Consider the following 17,167-nt stretch of genomic DNA (forward strand, 5'->3'; position numbering starts at 1 on the left):
GGTGTGTGTTAGTCACTCAGTTGTGTCTGACACTTTGTGACCTCATGTATTGTGGCCTACCAGGCTCCTCTGTCCATGGAATTCTCCAGGTAAGAATATTGGAGTGGGCTGACGTTCCCTTCTCCAGGAGATTTTCCCTGCCCAGGGTTGGAACCCGGGTCTCGTGCATTGCAGGCAAATTCATTGCTGTCTGAGCCACTAGGGAAGGCAGTTAAAAATTACAGAATAATTTTAAGCAGAGAGTGATGTGATAATATTTGATTCTAGAACTGAATCGGAGGTTTCCTTCACCCTGTTTAGGGACTGTCTTCTTGGCTTCCAAAAGATGTTGATATATTTCAGCATGACTGGTGGGTGGGGCCTCTCTGGAGAGAAACTTTCATTCAACTTATAGTTGCTGATTACCGGCCCCTCCATTTTTGAGGGGAGGAGAAGGACAAATGATTTTGAGTAAGGCTGGGAAAGTCTGTGTCCTTTGACTCGTCTGTCTGCAGAGACCCCTAGGCATTGGTGTCTAGATTCTAGGGAGGGAGGGGCTATATAATAACTAGAAAGAACTATTTTAGTCTGCAATTAGGACTACTTAACAGTTATAACTAATTATGCCTTTATAAGTTTGTGACTAATTATAAACACTTTTGAGCACTTCAGTGTGTGCTAGGCACCTTTTATGCTACACGTATTAATGCATAGAATCCTCATAGCAACCCTTTCAAGTAGGTCCTATATTATCTCCCTTCTTCTGAATAGGGAACTGAAACATGGACAGTTTATTGAATTAAACAAACACTGCAGCCTGAGGCTGCACTCTTTCTATAAATTTTAATTAAGTTAATTTAGTAATTAGGGTGCACTGGGTCTTTGTCGCCTTGTCGGCTTTCTCTAGTTGCCGCTAGTGGGGGCTGCGCTCTAGCTGTGGTGTGCAGGCTTCTCATCATGGTGGCTTCTCTTGTGGAGCGTGGGCGTCAGTGGTTGCAGCATGTGGGCTCGGTAGCTGGGGTTCTCAGACTCTAGACTGTGGGCTCAGTTGTTTGGCGCACAGGTTTACTTGCCCCACAGCACATGGAATCTTCCTGTACCAGGAATTGCACCTATGTCCCCTGCATTGGCAGGTGGATTTTTCAACCACTGGACCAGGGAAGTCCTGAGACTTCTTCGACTGTACTCTTGACTGCCACCCTGCACTGCCTTCCAGAGCAGAGCAGGAGACTCCATACAGCAGGCTGGGCAATCTGCAGAGGATGGAGGTCCTGAGGGTAAGTTCATTACCATCATTTTTCTTTTTTCATCAAGGTCAGAGTGACTGGAGAACACATGGATAGAGGTCCAATGAGCAGCTTCAGCATCACCTGGGAATTTGTTTGGAAGGCAAATTCTGGGGCCCTTCCTCAGACCTCCTGAATCAGATACTTCCAAATTGTGGCCCAGGAAACTGTTTTTCATAATCCTGCCTGGGTGATTTTGATGCATAGTAAATAGTAAAGTTTTAGAATTACTGAATTAGAGATGAATTCTGGTGTGCCTGTGTGTGTGTGTGCGTGTGTGTGTGTGTGAATGTGTGTGTGTAGGGGTGGAGAGCAGATTGGAGGGAAAGACTGGAAGCCAACAGCCTACTTCTGAGGTTGTTGCCATTGTCAGAGTGAGAACTCTGAAGTTCTGAAGAGACTGAAATCAGAATCTCCAACCTGGGCTGCTCTTTAGAATCATCTAGGGAGTGTTTGAAATATACCACTGCATTGGCTTCAGCCCAGATCTATTAGATCCGAATGTCTGGGGGATAGAACCCTGGCATCAGGTTTATAAGAAAATTCCCCTCAGTGATACTAATATCCCTATAGGCTTAAAAATTAGTGGTTCTCAAACTTGAAGATGCATCCAAATCTCCTGGGGGGTTTGTTAAACAGAGGTCTGGGCTGGAGCCTGAAAATCTGTATTGCTAAGCTCCCAGATGATGCTGGTCAAGGGGCCACACTTAGGGAATCACTGCCTTGCATGTTCACCCCCTTAGTTCTGGCAGGTTAAGTGGAGGCTGTGGAACCAAACCTGGAGGGCCCCTTCCTCTGCAGTTAACTGGGTTGAGCTGATATATTAATGTGCCTATGACATGATTTATCTTGTTGAAGATGTGAAAAATTCTAGTTAGCTATCTAGATATTTTTACCTTCCAGATATGTTTATTAGTTAAATTCATAGACCTAAAGTTTGCCTTTCCTCAGGACAGTGGCTGCTTGAGATTTGATAAAGAAAGTCTAATTTTCAGTTTTTCTCGGTTTCCCCCCTTAGAGGATTTCTCCTACCTATGGACTTGTAGAATGCAAGTACTCTGAGGGAAATGCTAAGATTTGAGTTATGATTTCAGATCTATCGTCAGAAATCAGGCTTTTAAAACACTCACAGTTATGGGGCATTCGATATAACACTCATTGCTCTAACAACTCCTGAAAATAGTCCAAGGCAATTTAACTTTTATTTCCTCTATAGAGCTTGTCACCATTTATTAATCTTAATTTACCTCAACATCACATATCAGATAAGAGACCAATTTTTCTCCTCTGTTTCCATAGCATTAATATTTAAATGGCAAAGTATGACACTCATAAACAGCTCAGGAGGAGAGGAATATTTCTAGGAAGAAAAACCTGGATCAAATGCCACCTCAAGGCGATTTCCTTAAAAACCGCCCCAAATGAAGCCAGGCAAACATGCCCAGTATACCTTGCAGTACAGAATAGAAGGATGAAGAGGCATTGCCTGTGCAAAGAACAGCATTAAGTAAAACGAATAACATTGTTTCAGAGACTTCCCGTATAAGACTGAAGAAACATTTGGGGAGGTGGAGGCGGAAGGTGGTGCAGGTGGAGATGCTGGCAGAAGTCCTTCTACTCTGAATGCTAACACAGCTCACTGAAGAATCCAAAGCACATTTGCTGGTTGCTCTGTGGCTCCAGGAGGGAATTTAGTTTTATTACTTTAGATATCTATTTGGCATCACTCATGTGTCAGGCTCTGGATTACAGGTGGCATGGATACCAAGACAGTTGAGGCACAGCAGCAGTCTTCAAATAGCTGATTGAGAGGATCAGACAAAAGCCCAAGTTGGGTGGGACATGCGCCAGGGAAAGATGTAGATATAATGGTGGGTGTGGAGAAAAGGGCACCCTCCTATATTCTTGCCATGCCATGCCATGCTCATGCTCAGTTGTCGTGTCTGACTCCCTGGGACCACATGGACGGTACTGTAGCCCTCCAGGCTCCTCTGTCCATGGAATTTTCCAGGTGAGAAAACTGGAGAGGGTTGCCATTTCCTCCTCCAGAGGCTCTTCCTGACCCAGGGACTGAACCCGCAACTCCTGTGTCTCCTGCATTGCAGGCAAATTCATTACTGCTGAGTCACTGGGGAAGCCCTTACAGTCTTAGTGGGAATGTAAATTGGTGCTGCCACTATGAAGAAGTCTATAAAGGTTCCTTAAAAGACTAAAAATAGAGCTACCATATGATCCAGCAATCCCATTCCTGGGCTTATATCTGGAGAAAACCACAATTCGAAAAAATCCTTGTACCCTAATGTTCATAGCAGCACTGTTCACAACAGCCAGCATATGGAAGCAACCTAAATGTCTATCAACAGAAAATGGATAAAGGAGATGTGGTATAAATATACAACAGAATTACTCAGACATAAAAAAATGAAATAATGCTATTTTCAGCAACAGCAGTAGATCTAGAGATTGTCATACTGAGTAAAGTAAGTCAGAAAGAGAAAGAAAAATACCAGGTGATATTGCTTATATGTGGAATCTAGAAAAAGGGTACAAATGAACTTATCTACAAAACACAAAAAGAGTTACAGATGTAGAGAACAAACTATGGTTACCCCAGGGGTTAAAGGAGGAGAGGGAAAGATTTGGAGATGGAAACTGACATATGCACACTGCTATACATAAAATAAGTAACTTATAAGAACCTACTGTGTAGGACAGGGAACTCTTCTCAATATGCTGTAATTACCTGTATTGAAAAAGAATCTGAAAAAGAGTGGATATATGTATAACTGATTCACTTTGCTGTCAGTTCAGTTTACTTCAGTTCAGTTGCTCAGTCGTGTCCGACTCTTTGCGACCCCATGAATCACAGCACACCAGGCCTCTTTGTCCATCACCAACTCCCGGACTTCACTCAAACTCATGTCCATCAGGTCGGTGATGCCATCCAGCCATCTCATGCTCTGTCGTCCCCTTCTCCTCCTGCTTCCAATCCCTCCCAGCATCAGAGCCTTTTCCAATGAGTCAACACTTCACATGAGGTGGCCAAAGTATTGGAGTTTCAGCTTCAGCATCAGTCCTTCCAATGAACACCCAGGACTGATCTCCTTTAGGATGGACTGGTTGGATCTCCTTGCAGTCCAAGGGACTCTCAAGAGTCTTCTCCAACATACAGCTGAAAAGCATCAATTCTTCGGTGCTCAGCTTCCTTCACAGTCCAACTCTCACATCCATACATTACCACTGGAAAAACCATAGCCTGGACTAGACGGACCTTTGTTGGTAAAGTAATATCTCTGCTTTTCAAATGCTATCTAGGTTGGTCATAACTTTCCTTCCAAGGAGTAAGCATATTTTAATTTCATGGCTGCAATCACCATCTGCAGTGATTTAGGAGCCCAAAAAAATAGTCTGACACTGTTTCCACTGTTTCCCCATCTATTTCCCATGAAGTGATGGGACCAGATGCCATGATCTTAGTTTTCTGAATGTTGAGCTTTAAGCCAACTTTTTCACTCTCCACTTTCACTTTCATCAAGAGGCTTTTTAGTTCCTCTTCACTTTCTGCCATAAGGGTGGTGTCATCTGCATATCTGAGGTTATTGATATTTCTCCTGGCAATCTTGATTCCAGCTTGTGCTTCTTCCAGGCCAGCGTTTCTCATGATGTACTCTGCATATAAGTTAAATAATCAGGGTGACAATATATAGCCCTGATGTACTCCTTTTCCTATTTGGAACCAGTCTGTTGTTCCATGTCCCGTTCTAACTGTTGCTTCCTGACCTGCATACAGGTTTCTCAAGAGGCAGATCAGGTGGTCTGGTATGCACATCTCTTTCAGAATTTTCTACAGTTTATTGTGATCCACACAGTCAAAGGCTTTGGCATAGTCAATAAAGCAGAAATAGATGTTTTTCTGGAACTCTCTTGCTTTTTCCATGATCCAGCGGATGTTGGCAATTTGATCTCTGGTTCCTCTGCCTTTTCTAAAACCAGCTTGAACATCTGGATCTTCACGGTTCACGTATTGCTGAAGCCTGGCTTGGAGAATTTTGAGCATTACTTTACTAGCGTGTGAGATGAGTGCAGTTGTGCGGTAGTTTGAGCATTCTTTGGCATTGCCTTTCTTTGGGATTGGAATGAAAACTGACCTTTTCCAGTCCTGTGGCCACTGCTGAGTTTTCCACATTTGCTGGCATATTGAGTGCAGCACTTTCACAGCATCATCTTTCAGGATTTGAAATAGCTCAACTGGAATTCCATCACCTCCACTAGCTTTGTTCATAGTGATGCTTTCTAAGGCCCACTTGACTTCATGTTCCAGGATGTCTGGCTCTAGGTCAGTGATCACACCATTGTGATTATCTTGGTTGTGAAGATCTTTTTTGTACAGTTCTTCTGTGTATTCTTGGCACCACTTCTTAATATCTTCTGCTTCTGTTAGGTCCATACCATTTCAGTCCTTTATCGAGCCCATGTTTGCATAAAGTGTTCCCTTGGTATCTCTAATTTTCTTGACGAGATCTCTAGTCTTTCCCATTCTATTGTTTTCCTCTATTTCTTTGCATTGATCACTGAGGAAGGCTTTCTTATCTCTCCTTGCTATTCTTTGGAACTCTGCATTCAGATGCTTATATCTTTCCTTTTCTCCTTTGCTTTTCACTTCTCTTCTTTTCACAGCTATTTGTAAGGCCTCCCTAGACAGCCATTTTGCTTTTTTGCATTTCTTTCCATGGGGGTGGTCTTGATCCCTGTCTCCTGTACAATGTCACAAACCTCCGTCCATAGATCATCAGGCGCTCTATCAGATCTAGTCCCTTAAATCTATTTCTCACTTCCACTGTATAATCATAAGGGATTTGATTTAGGTCATACCTGAACGGTCTAGTGGTTTTCTCTACTTTCTTCAATTTCAGTCTGAATTTGGCAATAAGGAGTTCATGATATGAGCCACAGTAAGCTTCTGGTCTTGGTTTTGCTGACTATATACAGCTTCTCCATCTTTGTCTGCAAAGAATATAATCAGTCTGATTTTGGTGTTGATCATCTGGTGATGTCCATGTGTAGAGTCGTCTCCTGTGTTGTTGGAAGAGGGTGTCTGTTATGACCAGTGTGTTCTCTTGGCAAAACTCTATTAGTCTTTGCCCTGCTTCATTCCATATTCCAAGGCCAAATTTGCCTGTTACTCCAGGTGTTTCTTGACTTCCTACTTTTGCATTCCAGTCCCCTATAATGAAAAGGACATCTTTTTTGGGGTATTAGTTCTAAAAGGTCTTGTAGGTCTTCATAGAACTGTTCAACTTCAGCTTCTTCAGCGTTACTGGTTGGGGCATAGGCTTGGATTACTGTGATATTGAATGGCTTGCCTTGGAAACAAATAGGGATCATTCTATTGTTTTCGAGATTGCATCCAAGTACTGCATTCTGGACTCTTTTGTTGACGATGATGGCTACTTCTTTTCTTCTAAGGTATTCCTGCCCACAGTAGTAGATATAATGGTCATCTGAGCTAAATTCACCCATTCCAGTCCATTTTAGTTTGCTGATTCCTAGAATGTCAACGTTCACTCTTGTCATCTCCTGTTGAGCACTTCCAATTTGCCTTGATTCATGGACCTGACATTCCAGGTTCCTATGCAATATTGCTGTTTACAGCATCGGACCTTGCTTCTGTCAACAGTCGCATCCACTGTTGGGTATTCTTTTTGCTTTGGCTCCATCCCTTTATTCTTTCTCGAGTTATTTCTCCACTGATCTCCAGTGGCATATTGGGCACCTACTGACCTGGGGAGTTCCTCTTTCAGTATCCTATCATTTTGCCTTTTCATACTGTTCATGGGGTTCTCAAGGTAAGAATACTGAAGTGGTTTGCCATTCTCTTCTCCAGTGGACCACATTCTGTCAGACCTCTCCACCATGACCCGTCCGTCTTGGGTGGCCCCACAGGGCATGGCTTAGTTTCATTGAGTTAGACAAGGCTGTGGTCCTGGTGTGATCAGATTGGCTAGTTTTCTGTGAGTATGGTTTCAGTGTGTCTGCCCTCTGATGCCCTCTTGCAACACCTACTGTCTCACTTGGGTTTCTCTTACCTTGGACGTGGGGTATCTCGTCATGGCTGCTCCAGCAAAGCGCAGCAGGAGGGCTGACAGGAGCTACTGCACGTTCAAGGTCAGGAGAGGGTCTGTGAGGAGATATCCCTCGTCCATTTTGCTGTACACCTGAAATTAATACAACATTGTAAATCAACTATACTCCAACAAAAATTAAAAAAAATAAGGATATCATATCTTCTCAATATTTTGAGTATATTTAATAAAGTTTTTTAAGTTCTTTGCTAAAAATGAAACCAAAACAATGACAAAGTGGTGGGCATGTCATGGGGATGGTGGGTGGGTGGGGGGAGATTTGGAAGGCATTGGAAAGAGTTTTGGATGAGAGGATTCTTGCAAATAAGAGATCAGAAATTTGGGTAAAGGGAGCAGAACTGATTCACTACATGTTTCCAAAGCATTCATTGGGCTCTTACCTTATGTAAAGCACTACATTGGATTCTGGTGATGTGAATGTAAATAAGATTCTTTCCAGCTCTCAAGGAGTGGGAAAACAGGCAGGGTCAATTACAGTGTAGCAAAGGCTTCTTGGAAGAAGTCTTAAGCTGATTCCTAAAAGTGAATGAGACTTATTCAGAAGAAGATGGAAGAAGTGAGGAAAGGAAAGCATACTATTAAGAGAGGAGGTGGCAGGTACAAAAACCTTGAGGAGTGAGAGAACCAGGTGATTGTGGAACTGCAAGGGCCCATGATGGCTGGAGCATGGAGTGTTAGGACAGGCCAAACGGGAGGTGATACTGAGGTGGCATGGTGGCCAGGTCAAGGAGTGTTAGGACAGGCCAAATGGGAGGTGATACTGAGGTGGCATGGTGGCCAGGTCAGAAAGGGCCTATCTTTTAGACATCTGTCCATAAAGAGGATTTAGACTTTTTCTACAAATTCTGGGGAACCACTAAGGGATTTTAACATGGGTACTGTATGAGAATATTTAAAGTTTAGACAGACTCTTCTGGTTACTGCCTGTAAGAGGGTTTGGTAGAAGGCAAGGTAGAATCAGATGGTGGTTTAAGAACCTATGACAGTCAGAGAGGAGATACAAGATGGGAGCTGGTAAAGTGGATGGAAAGAAGGGTTGGATTAAAGTAATATCAATGAACTAGAATCAGTAGGCTTGATCGGCTGAGAGGATGTGTGGTAGGAGAGGGGGAGTTAAAAATGACTCCACATTTTTTGGGTTGGGCCACATTGATGGTGGTACCATTTATAAAGTCAGAAAATAAAGTAGGAATGGGTGTAAGTTGAGGGAGGAGACTAGATGGTGTTGAGTTTTGGAACATTCAGATCAAGAGATTCAATAACCACAGTTGGACACATGACTTCGGATAGAGATCTAGATGGTGACTGAAGCTTTGCAGCCAGAAGAGATCATCCAGGATGAGTGTAGGATGAGAAGAAATAAGAAAAGCATGCTTTCTATTACCACTTCTCTATAACACTGTATAGAATGATGGTTCTAGGTGGTTCAATAAAGTAAGAAAAGGTATTAGAAACATAGGGATTGGAAAAGAGGAAATAAAACAGTTTTTATTTGCAGATTATATAATAATTTACATATAAAACCACAATTACTCTAAAGATAAATTTTTAGAAATAATAGGGGTGTTTAGTAAGGTATAAGATTAATATAAAAATCAGATGCATTTCTCTATACCAGTGAAATTTATAATACACAATTAAAGACAAAATAACATCTACAGAATTATCATAGAATATGGAGAATGTAGGAATAATCTAACATAATGATGTAAAAGACTTCTACTGGGAAAATTATTATGTAAAATTTTCTTCAGCACTGTTAAAGAAGGCTTAAAATAGAGGAAGATATTGTATGGTGGCTAAGACAATGTCATAAAGATTTCAATTAGTTTCTATAGATTCAGTATATTTCTGATCAAAATCTCAGGCCTTTTTTCATGGTATTTGATAAAATTATTTCAAAATTCACAAGAAGGGGTAGAGGGCCAAGAGTAGTCAGGATATTTCTGAAAAGAAAGAGCAGAGAAAGGACTGTGAATTGGTACAGGAATAGACAATAGATCAGAGGATTAGATTAGAGAATCACAGGTGAAACTACAGTTTCACGTGACAGAGGAGACATATCAGATTAGTAAGAAAGCAAGAATGATCAATAAATGGAGCTGGGAAACATTAGTTATCCATTATCAATATGGGAAAAGATAAAATTGAATCCTTGTCTCACACTGTATCAACTCCAAATGGGTTAAAGATTTAAAGATACTTTAAATAAACTGAAAGATGAGCTATAAAATTGGGTAAATATTCATAATAGACAGAACTGCAAAGGACTGACATCAAAATATGTAATGAAGTGAGTGAAAGTCTCTCAGTTGTGTCCAACTCTTTGCAATCCCATAGTCTATACAGTCCATGGAATTCTCCAGGCCAGAATACTGGAATGGGTAGCCTTTCCCTTCTCCAGAGGATCTTCTTAACCCAGGGATTGAACCCAGGTCCCCCATGTGGCAGGCAGATTCTTTACCAGCTGAGCCACAAGGGAAGCCCAAGAATACCGAAGTGGGTAGCCTATCCCTTCTCCAGCGGATCTTCCAGACCCAAGAATCCAACAGTGGTCTCCTGCACTGTAGGTGGATTCTTTACCAACTGAGCTACCAGGGAAGCCTTCAAAAAAATGTGTAAACAACTCCTACAAATTAATAAGAAAAGCATACAAACACATATCCCTCAATAGAAAAATGGGAAGAATACACAAACAGTAAAATTACTACGTGACCAATAAACTTGTGAAGATTAGTGACCAAGGAAATGCAAATCACAACTACTATGAGTTATCATTTTACATTTTTTGAATTAGGTAAAAATGAAAATGTCTGATAATGCCTAGTAAGAGTACAATAACTTTGGAAAAGAGTTTGACATTATTAAAGTGAAACATGTGATCAGTTTAGAAAAGAGTATACCATTATCTTCTAAATTTGATTTTTCACATATCCTGTAGCTCCAGCAATTCAACTCATAGGCATATACTCTAGAAAAACTCTTGTACATGTACAGCAGGATACATGTAGAAGAATGAGCATGGCCTCATTGTTCACAACAGGAAAAACCCAGAAACAATTTAAACGCCCAGCATTAGGAGAGTGGGAGAATAAATGGTAGTGTATTTACACAGCAGATTATTATATGTTATTATCCAAAAAGAAACGAACAGTATCTTACAACAATATGGATGAATCTAGATAACACCGCATTAAAGAAAAAAAGTAATTCTCCAAAGGTTACTTACAGTATGATATCTCTTTAAAAAAGTAAAGTAAAAATACAGATACATATATACATCTATGTATATAAAACATGTATATATATGTATATGCACTTGTGTATATAGCATACGTTTTACATATAATATATATTATATATGTACATATATAATGTATATAAAGGTAGTGAAACTATATACAAAGAAAGCAAAGGGAATGAACCTGGGATTTCAAAGGATGCTTATCTCAGGTGGGGAAAGGAAGGAGGTGGTTGGAATGCAGGGGAAATCACCTGCTTAGATGTAGATCCTTGTCGAGGTTCTAATACTATTTGTGCATTTGTGAATGCTTAATACATTATTAAAAATAACCAAATAAAGATACCTCAGGCTTGGACCAATGACGAGAGGATCATCAATCAAGGGTTATGATGAATCCAGTACCGTGCATCTGAAGTCCAATTAGAGAAAAATAATTTTCTTGAATGAATGAATGAATCGAAAATCATCAGTGACAGTGATCAGAGACAAACCTGATATAGGCAGACCTTTATCACACTACTGAATTGTATAATAGAATGTACTTGCTAGGGCATCTCTTTAGGGGATTATAAATAAACACAAGGACATTTAGGAAGAAAAAGTTATTAGGGTAAGCCATGCTTTGTCTAAAAATGTCCCTGGGTCATTTCTAAAAATGATACTGCTTGCCATTCCTTTATAGCTTCAGTGATACAGTCCTTTCACCCTTCCTCTTGTGTGTTTTTCCCCTGCAATTAAAAGTGAGCTGTGGGACATCCCTGGTGGTCCAGTGGTTAAGAATCCACCTGCCAGTGCAGAGGACGTGGGCTCAGTCTCTGGTTGGGGAACTAAGATCCCACCCACATGCCTTGTGGATAACTGAGCCCTTGGCTGCAACTATGGAGCCCCTGCACCACAACTACACAGAAGTCCACATGCCGCAACTACAAAAGCCCACGTGCTGCAACAGAGAGCTCGCCACAACGAGAGATCCCATACGCTGCAACTGAGACCCAACGCAGCCAAGCAAATAAATGAATATTTTATAAAGTGAGCTGCTATTGGATGATTTGCAGTTGAATTACATGATCTAAGTCATGTGGACCAAAGGAGACATATTTAAAGTACAGCCTTTCTATTTCAGATTGTTTTAAATAGTGAGAGCATCCAGAGAATGAACAACTCCCAAATTTCTAATATGGTACTTTCAGAGTAAATATTTAAAATTTTATACAATTAATTTTCCTTCTCACCATAGTTAACAACTAAAATTTAAGCCAACTTAGATTCTACCCCCGGTGTTTTATTAGATTGTTTTTCTCTCATCCTGAATCTTGTCATGTTGTAGTTGGGCTGCTTCATTTGAACGGCACCCTCCTCGCCCCCCGCCGTGGCCTGCCCACTTCATGTGACTAGCATGGACCCTAGTAATGGGATTTTCTCAGCTCGTGGAAGTGGAGGCTACCTATGGTTGACTGTTGACCCAACTTTATGAGAACAATTCAGAAACAGTTTTCCTGTTACACAGCAACACCTGTCTTTTATGCCCTAGAGAGTTGTTCCAAGGAATAAGGAACTAGAAAGGAAAGCTCTTCAGAAAGAAACAGTCTTAAACATCCATCAAGTCGTTTGTCCCCATGGCTTCCTTTCAAGAAGGAGCTTTTCTCCTTATGGCTAAGATGAACTCTAATGGGTTTATTCACACGTGTTTGCCTCTACTCTCCTGTTTTGAGGCAGAAGTGTGCTGGGGAGTAGGGACGTGTGTGGTGGCAATCAGAACACCTTCCTGGGTCCAGGCTTTCTCATGGCAAAACACTCTTTGGTTCTGAACCATTCTTTTCATCCATCAAAAAAAGCCAGCCAACCACCAACTGGTAGTTTCCATTTCTCCAAACTTGTGCTTGGACATTTTGGGTTTGAGGTAGAATTATGTCTTTTAGTTGCTTATTTAATTTCTTGCTTTTTTCTAGTTAGTAAAGTATCTGTGTGGGTATGTATGTGTGCTCAGTCAGTCGTTGCCTAACTTTGCAACCCGGTGGACTGTAGCCTGCCAGGCTTCTCTGTCCATGGGATTTTCCCAGCAAGAATACTGGAGTACGTTGCCATTTCCTTCTCCAGGGGATCTTCTCCATCCAGGGATCGAACCCATGTCTCCTGCATTGGCAGGTGAATTTTTTACCTGCCCTTGTAAAGGATCTGAGGCAGCATCAAAAAATAAAAGAATGCTAACCGTGTATGACACAGATGCCCAACTTTGCTGTTGTAAATCCCCAAATTTCTGCTGTGAAATCCCTTCATTTATTTATTAAACCTGTTTTTTTTTTTTTTTAATGTGAGTCATTTTCAAAGTCTTTATTGGATTTGTTACAATATTGTTTCTGTTGTATGTTCTGGCCTTTTGGCCACAAGGCATATGGGATCTTGGCTCCCTGACTAGGGATTGAACCCATACCCTCTGCTTTTACAGCAAAGTCTTAACCATGGACCACCAGGGAATTCCTTATGAAATCCCTTTTAGATCTTACTTAGATTTCATTTTAAATGTCTCTTGAAAAGGATAAATGTTTGTTCAGATATTGACCATGGAAACGTCATTTCCAAGCAGATAAAATGTTCCACCAGATTCCAAGCCCCTGGAGGAGAGGGTTGTGCTTTATATGACTATCTCCTTGGCACCTAGCTCCAGGCATGATATCTAGTAAATTTTAGAGACTGGAGGTGAAATTGTTGAGTAATGTGGTGACCTCATAGCCTGGATATTTGAATCATACTCTGCCAATCTTCTCTGTCTTCCAAAAGTCTTCTTGGGGATGTTAATTGAAAGTACTACTTGGGTAAGCAACTTAAGTCCCAATTGATAAAACTGGGGAGTTTTATCATGATAAAACTGGGGAGGAAAAAGTGGGGGCTCTCACCTCTCCAATGCTCCCTACCCTGAATCTTGGGACTATAATGCTCAGGCATGCCTGTGAAGAGATAGACAAAGAGCAGAGAGAAGTGGCTTATCCCAAGAGAGTCTTTGGAAACATTTTCCAGCCAGCCCTCAGAGTAGAAGAGGAAGAATAATAAGGCTGGTTGACCCATGCAGACCTACTGGGGTCTGAGGCAGAAAGGTAAGCAGTATACCTAGGTGCTGACTTTTACAGCAAAGTAATCTTGCCTGTCAGAAGAAAAGTGGTCTCACCAAATGTTCCAATCAATCAAGATGAGCAATTCCTCCTCTTTAAGGGAAGAGCTAACAAGAGAAGCCATCTAAAGGGAGCAAAGGTGGTGGAGAGCCCACTCCCAGGGTGAGCACTCAATACATGTTTGTTAAAAGAATGAATGAAGTCAGGCAGTGTTGCTAGGGAGTTGTTACTATGAGAAATACCATTTGCATGCAAATTTTACATTATTAGCAATGAGGAGCCTCTAGCAAGTAGCCTGATGGAAGGGCCAATATGTTGCTTTTCTGAATAAGACATGGATGGAGAGGAATACTGCTGGTATTCTGCAGAGCCCGAAGGAGAAACTTGGCTTTAGTTATGTTACATGAAGACTGTGAGGTCAAGTAGGTAAGTTCTGGAGGCACTATAGAAACAGGAATGGATTTCATGTGGAAGCTCAGAATATTGGATTTCCAATTCTCTTCTCCAATTCAGTCTCTTTTTCCTCACACATGGAAAAAAGAATATTTAGGTCCCAGTTCCTATAAGATCCCAAATTGAGCCAGAGCTAGTTGTGATGCTAGGCTTATACATTTAAAAGCTAATGGAAACTGAAGACAGATTAGGAAAAAATATGCAAATGATTAAAAAGTTTAGAAATACTTGGAGTGGAAGTTATGCTATACAAAGGAGATACATATTTATTTGGGAAATATATATTTGGGAAAGTGTTTATTTCAGCTAAAACACAGCCAAAGAAAGGTCTGACATCAAGGTAAATTTAGGATTGGGAGAACTTTCTGATAAGGATTATAAAAAAAATCAGAGGTGATAAAAAATTATTTTTTGAATAAATGATCAGTCATGGAATTATTCTTAAAAACTTTTTACAGTACATATTGCTTTGCATTTTTGATATTTAGGAATCATGAAAATTGACCAGATGATTTCTCATCTCCCTTCGAGCTCTTTAATTCTACAAATGGCCCAGAGTGGTTGATTATTTATCCCATACTCTAAAGAGTACGTAGAGGCCACAGGTAATCTCATCTTTGCAGCATGCATCCACACTCACTCCCTGGTTTTCCACCAGAAACATTTAGACTTTTTCTCCATTGGAAAATTGCTATCATTGTTTGCTCTCTATAGTGCTATTATTTATTCTAATCACTGAGGCTGTGTTACGCAGGTCCCTCTGATACACATCAGTGTGAGTTATACCTGTGCTGTAAGGAGGGGAAAATGAACCTCTAAGCCATAGTCAAATTGGTTTCCTAAATGATGCTGCACGTTTTAACTGGAATTTGTGTAGTATTCTAGTGGAAAAAAGAAGCTGGGGGTGGAGGGAAGGATTCTTTTAGTTTTCAGGCTGTTAACTGTAATTAGCCTGGTTTCTGAGATGTAATTATCTTGCAATCTCAAAGCAAACACCCTGGAGGAAATTGCACTGTTAAAGACAGCATGGCATTAAAAATAAATTATTACCCTGGTGCCTGCTATTGCTGCTTATGCTTTGTGATTTGTCGGGGTTTCCGTTAGCAAGTGCTTGTTTAGGGCTGGAGTTCTGCAGCCATGTTGCCACTGTTTGTGCTAGAGAGGTGGGAGGCGTGGTTTGCTTCATTGTAATAATGCTGTGAAAACTTATATGGTGGCGAAGGCTGGTGTGGTACCATCCATGTTTCCTTACTGATCACCAGTCACCAAAAGACCCAAGGATCAGGGAGAAGGAGCACTAGGAGTCCTCTTAACCTGCTGGCGTGGATGGATGAGCAGAGAGGAGCGTCTTAATCCAAAGGTCAGGCAATTCAAATTATCCTCCTGGAAAAAATTCAAATTCTTTGGAGATAACTGAGAGGAAGCACGGAGAAGGCAATGGCACCCCACTCCAGTACTCTTGCCTGGAAAATCCCATATACGGAGGAACCTGGTAGGCTGCAGTCCATGGGGTCGCTAGGAGTCGGACACGACTGAGTGACTTCACTTTCACTTTTCACTTTCATGCATTGGAGAAGGAAATGGCAACTCACTCCAGTGTTCTTGCCTAGAGAATCCCAGGGATGGGGGAGCCTGGTGGGCTGCGGTCTGTGGGGTCACACAGAATCGGACACGACTGAAGCGACTTAGCAGCAGCAGCAGAGAGGAAGCAAGAATCATCCTTCCTATTTTAGTACCAAGCATGGAGGGGTCATGAATCATCATCACTGACCAATGAGGCTGGAAAGACCACGCATGTCATGGGGTTTGAAATCAAAGACTTGTAGGTTTGAACATAGGATTGTGCAGCTTGTATACTGCCCAGAGTGTCCCCACTGTGCAGACAGGTGAAGGTTGACATCTCACCAGTGCCCCCTGACCAAGCTGTGTGCTCACAGGGCTTCATCCACTCAGGGGAAGGGTCAGATCAGATCAGATCAGTTGCTCAGTCGTGTCCAACTCTTTGCGACCCCATGAATCACAGCACGCCAGGCCTCCCTGTCCATCACCAACTCCAGGAGTTCACTGAAACTCACATCCATCGAGTCAGTGATGCCATCCAGCCATCTCATTCTCTGTCGTCCCCTTCTCCTCCTGCCCCCAATCCCTCCCAGCATCAGAGTCTTTTCCAATGAGTCAACTTTTAGCATGAGATGGCCAAAGTACTGAAGTTTCAGCTTTAGCATCATTCCTTCCAAAAAAATCCCAGGGCTGATCTCCTTCAGAATGGACTGGTTGGATCTCCTTGCAGACCAAGGGACTCTCAAGAGTCTTCTCCAACACCACAGCTCAAAAGCATCAATTCTTTGGTGCTCAGCCTTCTTCACAGTCCAACTCTCACATCCATACATGACCACAGGAAAAACCATAGCCTTGACTAGATGGACCTTTGTTGGCAAAGTAATGTCTCTGCTTTTGAATACACTATCTAGGTTGGTCATAACTTTCCTTCCAAGGAGTAAGCGTCTTTTAATTTCATGGCTGCAGTCACCATCTGTAGTGATCTTGGAGCCCAGAAAAATAAAGTCTGACACAGTTTCCACTGTTTCCCCATCTATTTCCCATGAAGTGGTGGGACCGGATGCCATGATCTTCGTTTTCTGAATGTTGAACTTTAAGCCAACTTTTTCACTCTCCTCTTTCACTTTCATCAAGAGACTTTTGAGTTCCTCTTCACTTTCTGCCATAAGGGTGGTGTCATCTGCATATCTGAGGTTATTGATATTTCTTCCAGCAATCTTGATTCCAGCTTGTGTTTCTTCCAGTCCAGCGTTTCTCATGATGTACTCTGCATATAAGTTAAATAAGCAGGGTGACAATATACAGCCTTGACGAACTCCTTTTCCTATTTGGAACCAGTCTGTTGTTCCATGTCCAGTTCTAACTGTTGCTTCCTGACCTGCATACAAATTTCTC

General features: G+C 41.6%; 1 long non-coding RNA gene across 5 annotated transcripts in view; it reads left to right on the forward strand.

Annotated features, from left to right (window-relative positions):
* LOC139184511 (uncharacterized) overlaps nt 1–17,167 on the forward strand; it is a 133,273-nt gene that overhangs the window by 80,620 nt on the left and 35,486 nt on the right. For 3 of the 5 annotated variants that reach the window (XR_011568013.1, XR_011568011.1, XR_011568015.1), the window contains exon 4: nt 1–17,167. This exon is cut by the window's right edge and continues 20,476 nt beyond it. This is a non-coding gene — a long non-coding RNA (uncharacterized lncRNA). The other 2 variants (XR_011568012.1, XR_011568014.1) reach the window with 2 other exon arrangements.

Source organism: Bos indicus, chromosome 1 (assembly GCF_029378745.1).
Source record: "Bos indicus isolate NIAB-ARS_2022 breed Sahiwal x Tharparkar chromosome 1, NIAB-ARS_B.indTharparkar_mat_pri_1.0, whole genome shotgun sequence".
Lineage (NCBI taxonomy): Eukaryota > Metazoa > Chordata > Mammalia > Artiodactyla > Bovidae > Bos > Bos indicus.